At 40.5% G+C, this 14,081-nt stretch overlaps 1 long non-coding RNA gene across 1 annotated transcript; it reads right to left on the bottom strand.

The window, feature by feature from the left end:
• Nucleotides 1–5,368: 5,368 nt before the first annotated feature.
• LOC118162318 lies at nt 5,369–13,081 on the bottom strand. Its single transcript, XR_004748392.1, has 3 exons — nt 12,973–13,081; nt 7,296–7,375; nt 5,369–5,644 (listed from the first exon to the last, which is right to left on the bottom strand). It is a non-coding gene; the product is annotated as an uncharacterized LOC118162318 (long non-coding RNA).
• Nucleotides 13,082–14,081: the final 1,000 nt, after the last annotated feature.

The raw sequence follows: 14,081 nt of genomic DNA on the forward strand, positions 1-14,081 counted from the left end.
AAAAACAATTAGATATCATTTTATGAAGATATCGTTGACTGTTCGTCTACTGTACCTCATAAGTATCTGCTTTGTGGAAATGATAAATAAAACTATTTAAACTAAAGCTACAGTAAGGAATTTATATATATACCAGGCTGAGACTAGATTTTGGATCCAAAACTCAGTTAAGGAGCTCTCAAATATGACCTGGCATATAAACAGCACAACTGAGCCCTGATCTAGCAGTCCTACTCTGCTACTGTCAACCTTCTAAAGTATTCATGTGAAGTAAGGAGCAAAAGGGTAAAACAAGAACTATTCCACTAGTCTGTGATAATACCGCAATAGCCCTTGATGGGACTGCTGAACAATATGAATTTACTTTTTTTTTTTTTCTCCCATTTTTTTGAAAAAATCTAAACGAATAGAGACACTCATTAATTCCAGATACTAGTTTAACAATTATGGGGCAAGAAAATTTCTTGTTTCACTTTACTCTCACAACAATCCAACATTTCCTTTACTACTGTGAAGTGGCAGAACAGCAGCTGGAGGTAAAAGTAACCTATAGAATATATATATTTTTTAATTGTAATGAGGATTGGTAAGATTTTTTTGACTTTACCAGCAAGTGGGCAGGAAGCAATTAAGAGGTTTTCAAGCTCTGTTTTGTGGTCTTTCAAAAAAAAACAAAAAAACAAAATCTCCAGGCAAAGATCTCTGCGTAGAGATTGCATATCCATAACACTTACTACTAAAGTTACCGGGGTCACAGGCAGGAGAAAGCAATTCCCTAGGCACTCGAACCAACCAAAAACCTTGGAGAAAGAAGAAAAACTCCTCCTTAGTTACTGTTGCACTGTGGTTTTATTGTTAGGTTTTGATGAAGGGAAAGACAAAGTGAAAAAACAAACAAACCAACCAGAAAACCCACACCCAAAATGACAAAAAAAACTTTATTATTGGCTTTGAAAAAGGCTGAAATGTTGAATTTTAAAAGTGTTTTATTTCCATTTCATGCCAGGGGAGTTGTATTTGAACACAAAAGTGCAGCGTGCAGACTTTGAGAATCCCCAGGCAGGAAAAGTGGTTCCTTCCCAGCGGTCAGGGAAAGACTCAGGAACACACAGGTGAGCACTGGGGCCTGACAAGCAACTGGTCAGCCTTCTTTAAGCAAAATTAAAAGGTTAATCCCTGTTTTCCTCAAAATAAAATGCTACTGGCCTTTGTCCTTACAAAAGATCCTGAAAAACCTACCAAAATCAGTCATCAAGGCTTTTAAGTTTTCCCAAAAGTTTGCTGACACTGCACCCTTAACCCCAACCTCTAATCTGTGGTATTTACAGAAACTCTGACCACAATACGTCATTTCCCATGTCACGACTTGCTGATTTCCTGGTTAATTATTTGAGCCAGTGGTAGGGGCCGAGAAGGGGAATCATGGAAGAAAAAGAGGAAAACAGCTATAAGTGCTTAGAAAAAAAAAATGAACTACTCTTTTGTCTTCTCTTCATCTGTCAACCTGTTGAAATAAAAACTTTCAACAAGATCATTCCCCTGCTGGCAAAGGCCTGACTGTATTCAGAGCTCTGCCTTTTTGTTCAATTCCCAGCAGTCGCATCCTATTTCTCCACAACCGGTGGAAGATCCCACCTTACTGATAGATCTCTGTCTGTACCTAGGAAGGTAGTCATCTTTGTGAAACAAATCTTTATAAAAAGGCCAAAAAGTGAGGAGAGAGGATTGTTGATTCTTCCCTCACCAGCTCCCCGGACTCAGCATAAAGCCTGGGATGTTTCTGTAAACCATTGTTCCATAGGTCTATTCAGTGTGCCCAAAAGTCATCTCCATTAACAGGTGCTCACACTTAGAGGGGAAAATCCTGAACAAAAGCAGGTCAGAGACACTGTTGAGTGCATCTACTCCTTCCAGAGGCTTGGTACTTCAGACAACCTTTGAAGAGGCTGCTTCCAGTGCTGCCAAGGAACTGCCTGGCCAGAGCAGCAGGCACATCTGGAGAAACCACTCACGGGTGCCTTGGAACAGGAGCTGGTATCGCCCTGCCAGATAACATCTGATATGCAGAAAAGCAGCCAGCATAGGTTAAAAGCTCCTGAGGATGCTGCCAGGAGAAATGTGCTGTTCATTTGATACCCACAAACAGCCCTATGATGCATATATGTTTTCACCACTATATGAAAGCTGTTTTCATCAACGAGAGCCTACAAAGGACACACATTAAAATAATAACGCTGGCTTAACATCATTTTTCACAGAACCTGATTAATCAATCGTGATGAAAGGCACTGAAGTGTGCTGCTGACAATGTTACAACAAAAAGAGACAGAGGTCACTCTCCACCTCACTCTTTTCCCCTAATACTCTTTCTGTTATGCCTGTGCAGAGATGGTTACAGAACGACAGCCTTAGCACTGTGGATGCATTTTGTGTCCCACCTTCCCAGCTGAGGACATGTCTGACCAGGTTAGTTGGCTGGAAGCCCTCTTATAGAGAACTTTACTGCTAAGGGTGATACACGAGGTAGAAACAACAGTTTTACTGTCCAACTCTAGCACTGAGTTCACCACATGGGCAGGTAGAAAAAATACCATTAGAAGACCAAGCTGAGTAAGAGCTAGGATCATTGCCAAATAATAAACACCCATCCCTGTAATGCCATAATAAATAAACAGGCTTGAGTTCTTTCCGTGAAGGCAAATACTAATTTCCTCCAACTGTTTATAGCTGGAGCTTGTTGACCCACAGGCTATCACAACATATTTTGGAGATCTTCCATGAAAATTTTTTTCCACAATTCATCAGGTCAGCACCCTGCCCCATAAGAGACAGTTTAATTGTCAAGGCAAATTATTGTATGCTTGGCATTTCAGGTTTAGATTTGGCACTGGGCTCAGAACAAGATGCAAGGCCTCCACTTCCAAAACTTTCTTCAGTGTGGATAGAGTTATGCGTCATGTGTGGTTCCTTAGAAGCTTCTGAACACGTGCCTCAGTTATCATCAGAAAAATCAAGATAGCTGTTAATGTGAAACGAAAGAATTTCTACTTCAGATCCAGTCTGCACTTCAGTAACAGCACGAGTGCATCTCTGTAGCTCATTGGGTTTGAGAACTCTTTGGAACTTAAATATTAGCCCTTCTAGCCCCCAGAGTAGTTAACGTCTAAGCTGACCAGACACTTCCATGAAAGGCAGGAATGATTCTTCCTTTAGCTCAAACAAACACGCTGAAGTACGTCAGAGGACCATTCTTTCTCTCACCTCTACCCAGACCTGGATGACAGTGCAAAAAGGTACCTGTTAGGCATGCTCTGTCAATCTCTATCATTCATTGCATCTTCCAGGGTCTCTCTTTGACCTTTCTCTTCTGCTAGCCAACAACATAATCTCAGGATACAGCCAATCCACGCAACGCAACTGACTGCTCCAGCACCCTCTTCCAGTCCTCCTGCCTCGAGGAACCAAACAGCTAGCTCACCCAACCATGACTCTAGGCTCAACGCTGGATGAGCCATGCATGCCAGCCATCAAACCACATGTAGGTAGTAGAGTCTAACAGCCCTGCAGCTAGCATTCAAATATTTCCATCTCTGACCGTCCCTTATAAATAATTCATCAGTTCCTTATATAGTGCATTGTGCAGCAATTATCCTCTACTATAAGCTTTCTAACAGAGAGATTACTTCACCTGGGTGCTGAGCACAGGTCCCAGACATTAGGAATTCCATGAGACTGATGCACAGTTTTTCCTTTTAACACTGTTCTTAGACTTTCCCAGTCTACACAATTCTCCTGGTGCCTTGGATAGACCTTTAAAAACCCTTCATTAAAACAGAGACAACTGACTTGTTCGTGCAGCATCTAATTTCTCATGTCGTACTTCAAACATATTGAGTTGCACAGGATGACAAATTAGTCTTCTCTTCTTTAAGGTCTTTATAGTATTGTGCTGCTTAAAACCCTGTCACAGAAATACTAAAGGAAGTGTGTTTGAAAAGCTGCATTATGCTGCTCTCCTACAGTACACCCTGGTGTTCAGGATATTGAAGAAATACCTAAATGCAGGTGAATAAATCCTCACAACCGAATCACAAAGCAAGTTAGAAAAGGAAACAGATGCACAGAAAAGCAAACAGGCATGCCCTGCATTACGGAGGGAGGCTAAGCATTATTCTAACAGTAAGTCTGTCTTCTGCTTCCCCTGTATGTGGAAAAATGCTGAGAAAAAAAGCTACTAAAAATGTCAGAAAATTAAAATACTGTTCAAGGGAAAATATTCAGAAAAAAAAAAAAAAGTAGCAATCAAAACCAAACATTCCTCTGTACACTTATGAACTCAGATACTGCAAATCATAAAGTAATATCATTAAGGACATTTCTGCATCTTTGACTCTCTTCCTGTCCTACTAATGCTCAGTTCTTCTGTTCGTCATAGTTAAATATTTCAAATATTGTGTATAGCCTGGAAACACTAGCAGCAATACTAGTGTACACTAGCAGCAATACTTTTCCCAGGATGTTAAAAAGCTAGCCCACACTCTATAGCTGCCTTAAATGCACTAAAGCTATTTTGTCAGCATAAATTTCTCAATGATTTATACTCTAGAAAAATGCTTATGATTTTGGCTTTTGAGAATGTATGTCAATGGCAAGCAAGCATGAGACTTTATATCCCCTTTCTGTTTGCTCTAATGCTTAATTCCTCTTCTAGGACCATGTGGAATTCATCAGCACTGTGGAGCCCTTGAGGTATGCAGAAACCATGTTATTAATGCTATTAGTGCTAATTAATTCTGCCAACAAGGCCTCTGCAACTAGTCAAGGCATTAGTCTTTGCCAAAACCAAAAGATTAAATACATTTCAAGTTCTGGGACAGCCATTCTACAGTTACAATGAGCCAAAAAGAGGGCTAGGGAAACACTGAAAAAATGAGGTAATTTTTGAACCTTCATACAACGTAAATGCTTTGTCTAATTTGCTTCAAATTTGCTATGAATTTGCAGATGGGTTCATTTCAGTTCATACGTGTCTGCAGAGCGTTAGCTAGCTATATAACGACTAGTTGCTGTGAGCGAACAATGACAAAATTCATACCTTCATTATATAAATTATCCTTTAGTTTTGAATGTTTGCAACACATTACAGTGAAATAATACCAGTTTTCTAAAGATGGGGAGTTCTAATAAATCATTACATAGAAATTTGTATAGTCTTACACGTACAATGTACATACTGTGAACATATTAGACGAGAACATACATAACGCTGAATGCTACAAGTACAGTCGTTGTTTTTTGTACAGCACTCACGCTCCTCTGAGACAAGAAACAATAGGAATGATTTATGTTTGCATTTCCACACCTTTGCAGCAGATTATACTTGCAGTTTGAAGAGGTGACTTTTCACTGCACTTTGCCACCTTTCCAAGCTGTTCTCCCCATCCACCAGGCCCAAGGCTCTCTGTTATCAGGAATGGCTGACACAGTTCTCATCTTAAGTATCCTGACAAGCAGCTTTAAATATTCAGTTAAGCAATTCTTCAAATATTCAATTAATTCAATTCTTCTGCTAGAAGTAGGCAGCTGCACCGAAGGAGATGAGCACATTATCTCAGAACTTCTTACAGCACCTGCAAGCTCACCTCTGCATACAAAGAGAAGCAAAGAAAAGCTGTGCTCCAGCTGGGTTCATATTTATGTTTAATATTCCAGTTCTTCATAAGCCTGAATTAGAGCGAACCCAGTGAGTAAATAGAGAATGGATCACCCTGTTTTTCCCAACAACTCCAAGTTAGGTTGGAAGAAGTGATGGAGACAAGATGGTGAGGTGGTGAAATCCAGAATTTCCACCCTACAGACAGCCCCCCTAAGGTACTCCTGTTCATTGCTGGTCATAAAAAACCTAAGTTCAGTTTATGTTTATTTGGTGTGTTATTGCCAAACTTGCCTTTGGCATATGACTACTATGTTAAGGCACATCCTGGCCATGAAGACATGTAACTATATTAAGGTACAAGCTGGCCACCCTTGTTCATGTGGACCCCAGGTCACACACACTTCCCAAACAGTTCATCTCCATTGCTTTACCAGCTTCATGGTACTGCTTTGCTTAAATGAAGTAATGCCAGTATAAATGCATCTGAACTGAGCTGTGCTGGCCTGAACACTCTGTTACAAAAAATGTTCAATTTTATCATCAGGCTGTTAATGTGTGGCTCTTCCTGGAGACCGCTTCAAGCTCCCCATAAATCTATGAGTTATACTTAGAGCAATATACTAAGGGAACATTGGTCCCTCTCAGTTCAAGGTCTCTTGCTGTAAAGAGTTGGCTAATATAGGAAACACCTTGGAAAATTCAAACTCCTCATGATCCAGCCACTGTTTTTATTTCTAGCCCAGTTTACTACCCCAAAAAAAGACCTCATAAGTCTTCCTTATAAGTGCTATAAATACAAGCTATGGACAACACTGTTTTCAACACATCTGAAAATGCTACCTGGACTTAAATGCAGCTATCCTTACTTCTGTGTGTCCCAAAGTAGGCAGGGGTACAGAGATACCCTCCTGCTCTGAATCACTTTGGCTATGCAGTGAGTGTGATGTGGAGATACTGGCTTACCTGGTAAGCTTTGTAAAGACAGTGCTGTATTCAAGATAGAAAGCTAGGCCTTTTAGAAAGACAAAGGCATGTGCTTTTATGCCATCATCTGATGCAGCTTCTCCGCTTAGGCTCCCAAGCCTGAGCTAGCTCGTGCAGGTCAGTCATCTCTTTTCCATATTTCACTGCCTATAACTGACACGTGCCCTCGGAGATCACTGATGCTGCGGTGTGATTTGGAGGAAAGGCAAGAAAGTTTTCCCCTCTCTTTGAGCGTCAGTACACTTACAAGCAGTAGACTGCCCTGAAAGGAAGGTAAGATGACTCCTTCCCTTGGGAGTAACCAAGCATGCAAAGGAAAGAGAAGACTGCAGGCTGCAGGGCAACTTGGGAAGACAGAGCTGCAGCACCAACGTTTGACCTTGCAGTTACACAGAAGACAGCTGGGAAGAGCAGGAAGCAGAAGAAAGGGAAAGAGCTTCCTATGGATAAGAAGCAACTCCAGAAAGTCACCGAACTGACTGAAATTGCAAGACCACAGCGGGTAGGGGGAAGAGGTTATATAGAAATCTTTCTAATTCCTATGTTGACTTAGTCTTAGTTATGTCGTAAAAAGTTTAAGTTCTTCCTAAAAAGCTTTTTTCCTAATTAAATCTCATTTCTCTCTTTTTTTTTTAATTGTCTTTGGTGAGCTTACCTTAAAGAGAAGGCACAGGCAGATCCACCTCAAAGCTCTGGCTGATGTTTACACACCCAGGCTCCCCTCACAAAGTCAAACTGTAAAGTCAAGGAAAAGGAGAATGAATTTACCACAGCTAGAATCTGATCATGACTTTGGAAGCTTATGCAATCTTGAAAGTGAGATCAAAGCAGGACCAAAGAGAATTTAGGTTCATATCATGCTCACGGTAGGTCATCTTCACCCAGCTCACTTACTCAGTAACTATTGCCTACTGGCTATTGAGATTGCCACCAACAATCAACAAAAAGCCATCCAGTAAACACTGCAATCAATTTAAAAACACGGAATGACACAAAATCTCTGAAATTCTGGGTGTTCCACCGTCAGACCCTACACTTTCAGTCCATCCTGTAATGCGCTGTCACAAAGCCACTTGTAGAGGAAAACAGGGAATGACATACTCAGGCAAGCAACTAACCCAACCAATTCACGGTCTGGCCTGTGACATCAATCTCTGCTGGTGCGTCGGAGGACTGGGTCTTTGGACTAGATCAAATTCCTGTGCCTCTGGCTAGCTATAATCTATGCTACACAATGAAGCAGAAAATCCTTTCTTCTCAGCTTATGCCCTGAAGAGAAAGACTTGCCACAACCCTTACAATTATTTGGTCTAACTAATAAAGCTTCAAGTGCTACGACTGCGTATACAAATGCCTAATCCTTTTTTTTTTTTTTTTTTTTTTTTTTGAATCTTGCTAACTATTTGCCTCAGTAACATCCTGTGACAGAAAATCAGAAAATCCCATGAGTTGATTACATGCTACATCAAAGAGTATTTATTCTTAATGCATTTTGTAATTGGTGGCTTTTTTTGTTGTTGTTGTTTTTGTTTTTTTAACAACATTTACCAGCTTTCTAGTCTTGCTTAGTTCTTCATTCTGTACCTTCCCACACATGTATTTTCCCCTTCCCTCTCCAAGTACATTATACAGAGACCAGTGGATGCTTATACTGATCACTTCTTGTTTTCCCACATCACATTATTTCCACTAGAGTAGGTTTAGTACAGGAAAACAACCAAGAGTTGCTCCCAGTCCAAACAGCAATGAGATGGGACTCTAAAAGAGTGAGTTATGTAAGTGCTAAGGTATACATCAAAACAATCTAAAACCAGGCAAAGTGAAGTGGCAGAGTGCTTGTGTACTTAAGCATAGTGGAAGCTGAAAGTACTCAGGCTTAAGAAAGAATCTCACTTCAGAACTTACTTAAAATGAAGTGTTATAATGCTCAATTCTGCTTCTCTGTTTCCCATCTGTATGTAGAAGCAGTATTTGTTGAAATGTATGAAATAAGATACTAGTGAAAAGTGTGACGTAAGTTCCAAATATTAATTCCTCGCATAGCATTCACGTACTTACTGCTGTCACACAAAATTTTTACCCAGTAGTCATTTCAATAAAGTAGGACCATTTCATACGTTGCCCTTCTACTTTATATTGACTTTATTTTTTAGCATATAAACTTATCAATTCCTATGCTTCTCCTTTTTACCTTCTTGATAAAAGGCCGGACCAACAATTTTAATTGCATATAATGTGGCAGAATTTCTCAGCTGTGTTTCTGTTATAACAGTGTGAAACAATAGCCACTGTAATAAAACATGACTTAGGAAGATGCTGAATTATCAGAATCAGAGATTTCAGTCCCTGAGAGGAATTTCTCTAGAAATGTAAGTATTTCTAGAAGATCCATATCAGGTAAAAAAGTAGATGGGCTTTTATGTCCCCTTTGCATCCAGGGTTAGTGCCAAGAGCCAGACGAAATGGTCCCTACCATCCTCTCTTATGAGTTGCCAGTTAGTATGTAGTAGTCATAATCAGTGATGAAAACACAGGATGGCTACAGGGGCCACATGCTGTAGACTAGATCAGGCAGTGCTTTGGGATGTGGGAGAGCTACTTAGAAGAGTGGCCTCAAAATCTATGGTTTCATTCATAGAATTAAATAAAAGCCTGGGAGATGCTGAAGCCTCACAACTTCATCCTAAAAGTTGGATTTTGCTTTCTGATATCTGGAGTTGCAACGATGCCAATTAATCCAGCTTCAGACAGGAGAAAGCAATTACAAATCCAAGGCTTATTTCTCAGACCCACAAAGTATGCACACACATATGGCTACTAAGTCAACACATACAGCAGGCACCTCAGCAGACAAACCGAGTAGAACAAACTTTGTAGCAGTTGTGACAGCATGCCCTGTATTGGCCTTTTCTCTCCTTATTTAACCTTAAGATGTTTATCTGGAGGACAACTTACTCCACTGCAGTACTGATTGGAAGTACACAAAGGCATGTTCTACTTTTTTTTCTTTTTTCCCTCCAAAGAAAAAACAGTATATCATTTTTTGCTTGTTTTAAATCTGCTTTCAGATAGAAAAACCCTTCAGAAGTGGATGGAGAGTGTCTATCTTTTGCAAGATTTGACTCCTGCAAAACCAGAAGATGTTTCTACCTTGAAATATTGTTTCTCTTAAGAGAGGAGATAATTAAATTCCTGTTCTTGCACAAAGAACAAGGACAGGGGTTAAAACAGTGAGCCTCTGCAATGCGTTCACAGATAAAATATACGCAAAAAGGTGAAAAGTTAGCTGAAGACTAAGAATGGAGGCAGGAAGTTATTAGAGCGAAAAAGAACAGAGCCTTGGTCTCTGAAAGATGGATTCATGATTTAACTCACAATCCAAAAGGGCACTAGTCTTTGTCCACCAGTTTAACCAATTTGCCAAAATCTTGTCAAGTGTTCTAAGAAACTATATGCACACGACAGTGAAAACTTCTGTTCTCTGTCTGCAGTCTTTTTATGGACTGTAAATCTCAGGTTGCCCACGTAACTTTTCCTCCCCGTGAATCTTATCTGTAATGATTATGTTATTAACCTTCAGGCACTAACAGCTTCACAACTATGCTTACTACATACAGATTATTTTCGTACACCACACTAGTAACTAAGTTTTGAAACTCTAAGTGGTTAATTCAGTACTGCTTCAGGGCCAAACTGAGCAGTTGTACTCAGCCATGAACAGGGACTCAGTGGGATTTCAGGAGAATTGATGTGGCTGCTCGTGCATATCTAATGGCCCAGGATAAAGGAAAAAAAAAAAAGGATAAAAAAAAAAAAAGAAGAAAAGAAAAAAGCATAGAGCATTTCTGGAGGAAGAAACACACTTTTTCTTAGGGAGAAAATGTTTTTGAAAACAGCAAGGAGGATTCGACTGACCTGGCATTTCTGATATAGCCTCAGTTGAGGTGATGAAAGGCCCTTTTCCTTCCTTCTTTATTGTCAGCAGAATCACATTTAAAAGTACCTTTAATACTTGTCTTGTCCTCTTTTCTGTGCTTTGGAATGGCCAAAGTTCTCAATTCTTTCTGCTGAGAAGTCATTAAGACAAGATGCTAATGGCCAAACCGAGTTTGTTTCCATGACATCTGGCATTTAGGCGTGATTCAAGTTTGAGATGACCAAAGTAATAGCATGAGGGAAATTAGCATCTAAATCAGAAAGGACATCAACTTTTGTTCTGTCAAGATTTCATGAGGAAAGGAAGGCTAGAAAAATCACAGGGAAGAGGGAATCACAACAGGAATAACAACTCTCAAACATACTTTGCCAGAATCAGGCAGTCTACCAGTGCATTTGAGAATGATTTTCCATTTTTATTATTTTTTTAATTATTCACCTTATTAATCACCTGAGCCTATGAATCATCTAAGCTTTTCTTCAGTTGTCTTGAATTTGATCTTGCAGGAGCTTGTCTGTACAATAACTGCAAGGTAGTAGATCCTTTTCAACATAGGACCATTAAATATCCACTGCATTTACAGTTCAAATGGAACAAATCCAGGTTCATCTGAAACATGTAATCCTCCCTTCCAATTATTTTGGAAGGTTCAAAAGCAATTCTCACAAAAGAATGGCTGCAGAACACAAGGCTTTTTCAGTGGTACGGTATAAAGGCACCTTGCATTCACTAGCAGACCACAGTGGTAATGGAGTGCTTGTATCCATCTGCAAAATACATGCCCTTGCCAGATGCCAGGCACTGGAATGGCAGGCTCCTGCATCTGAGCTGTGAAAAGGCAAAGAGCAATCTCCAAAGCCCAGCCCAGATCTGCTCTGTCAGTACCTTTGTCAGTTTTTAGCTCAATACTGTCCTGCTGTCTCCTTGAATGCTGAGATAAACATGGACAAAAAAGTCATCTGAGTCATTTTCTGAACTGCTGCACATTTCCATAGGACATTTTCTTCAACATATACAGGTTTTAAGGTCCTCTTGCCCTATTTAAGATCACAGTGAAATATATATCCAGATATGCCAGCATATGCAACCCAAAAGCAGTAGGCAGCAACAGCCAGTACATACATTTAGATCCTTAAAACTATTCCCCCGCTTTGATCTTCCGTTCTCTGAATGTGCAGATAATTCACACCTCTCCTCTCCTTTGTGGTACATCACAACACGATCAAGTGGATGACTATACATACTGCAAAAGTGAAGGGAGGGCAACCTCCTTGCCCGACACATGACAAAACACAAACAACAGATGTCTACTAGCCCTTTCTTGCCCTCGATTTCTATCAAGAGGAGCTGCTGTGAACATAAAACTTAGAGGCCTTTGGAGGCCATGACAATGCCACGCGCTCCATTAACCAGCTTATGTGTTGTGGACCCTGAGAAAAGTAAATGAGGCCAGCAGCTCCAACCCAGCCAGCCTGCTACGGAAGATACTTCTTTTTATTAATATTTTGGGGCTAGTTACTCTCCCTCTTTCTCTTTCCAGCAACTGTTGATAGTCATCTGCACAAATCTCTTTGTTGCTTGTTATGGCAGATAGTAAAAACAAAGATATAGAATTGCACAGCATATCTTTATGTGTCACCAGTGATCCATATCCAAGGCTGGGTGCAGCAGAAGTGGCCACAGGGAGACACTTTGATTGTCCAAAATGTAACAAAAATGACAGCTAAAAGTTTTCTCCATCTGTCTGGATCTAAACAGAATTAAGTGCGCATACAAATTCAGGACTAAAACAGCAACAGCCAGGAGATAAAGCATTTACTGTAGACACCGACTATTTCATTCTTCTCAGCGTAACCTTGCTAATCCAGCACCTATGAGAAAGTTACTCTGTGGTCACGTAGGGCTGCAGGCAATCCAATGCCTGTCATCCATTTTGGCCACCACATTGTCTCTTTTTCCCCACTAGAAGATAAGCCTTTTAACTGTAATTGCATACAGTAATCCCCTGCCATCAGACACAGGTCAGACATTAGACAGAGTAATTATGGGGCAGCATCCATTTCCCATGTCCCACATCTCACAACATACCCAAGTCTCACTGCTGTTACCTTGGCCTAATGACTAGCATCTTCAAATTTCTTTTCTGTTAAAAACGAAACAAATCTGAGAAGCTTAAAATTAGCTTGCTTAATAGCCTTCCCATAAAGGCTGTGCAGCTATGCTTAGAGTCTTAAGCAGAACCCAGATTTACAGGGAAGGATTTTAAAATGACTCTTCAAAAGTCCTCTGAGCCTATCTTAAATAACTTCTTTCTAAAATACATGGTATATACAAAATGCAATAATGACAGCTGAGTGTTTTTTGTTGTTGTTGTTGTTGTTGTTTGTTTTTTAACCTTATTTGAGATGTCCAGGATAATTCTTATATGGCTTTTTCACTTTTTGGTGAAATACCCTTTCCAAATGACTGTCACCTGAAATCTTCCCATCTGAATGAATTCCTTATTAAAAAAAAAATGCTGCTCTGATAAATATGAGAAAATTTAGCATAAAATAGTAATTAATTTTTTTTTTTTTTTTTTTTTTTTCAATTATCAATGTTTTAGGACAGGTAAAAAGGTGTTGCATTATAAAATATGAATCAGAATAGTACTAATCAAAATTAAATGCAAAACAGTTGAAAATAACAGTGAAAATTAATATGACAATCCTTTTTCAGAAAATTTTTAACTAACTTATTCTGAGAATTCAATTTTTGGTCCTCTGCATCAACTCCAAATTTCTCTTTGGATCACACTGGAGGTCTCTTCCAACCTAGACTATTCTGTGATTCTGTGAATCTTCTCATGTTCTACATACAGTGCAGCAGTACATGCACGATCTCGGCACACGGGTACACTGTTAATAGCTTCTGCATTCAGGCCTGTTGTGGGGTCACCTTCCCTGCAGCTACAGAAGATGGATGTGGGATGCCCGGGAGAAGGAACACTTGATGCTGCCCCACCATTTTGTAGGCCTTGCCAACCCCCCTTAGTAAGGTTCCTGCAGGCCCAGGCCCGCGGCTCATGGAGGCTCATGGAGGGCCGCAGTTTCCTCACTGGAGGCATCTTACTCTTTGCTTTTAAGGTGTTCAACCATTAAGAGAAATGAAGGCACACGGGTGCCAAGACCATCACCACAGGGCTTCTAAAGAGGTGCAGCACCACGCTCTCCCAGGCGAGCCATTGACAGAGGGCAAAGGCAGCGCTCCCCGTGTTTCCTCACGCTGGATTTCCACATCATTCCCCCTCTGACACAGGTTTGGTGCCTTACAACCAGAGCTTCACCTCACACACTTACACACGTGGCCACGTCCTCACAGAGCTGGGGACAGCTGCCCGAGCCAGAGGCTTTCTGCAGGAGCACTTCTGAGCATGGTCCCCCAGCAAGGTGGCGTTACAAGGCATAAGCTACAGTTGAATCTACCCGGTGCAGCCATTTTGAAAAGGTACTTTCTGGGCACAGA

Source organism: Oxyura jamaicensis, chromosome 2 (assembly GCF_011077185.1).
Source record: "Oxyura jamaicensis isolate SHBP4307 breed ruddy duck chromosome 2, BPBGC_Ojam_1.0, whole genome shotgun sequence".
NCBI classification, from domain to species: Eukaryota; Metazoa; Chordata; class Aves; order Anseriformes; family Anatidae; genus Oxyura; species Oxyura jamaicensis.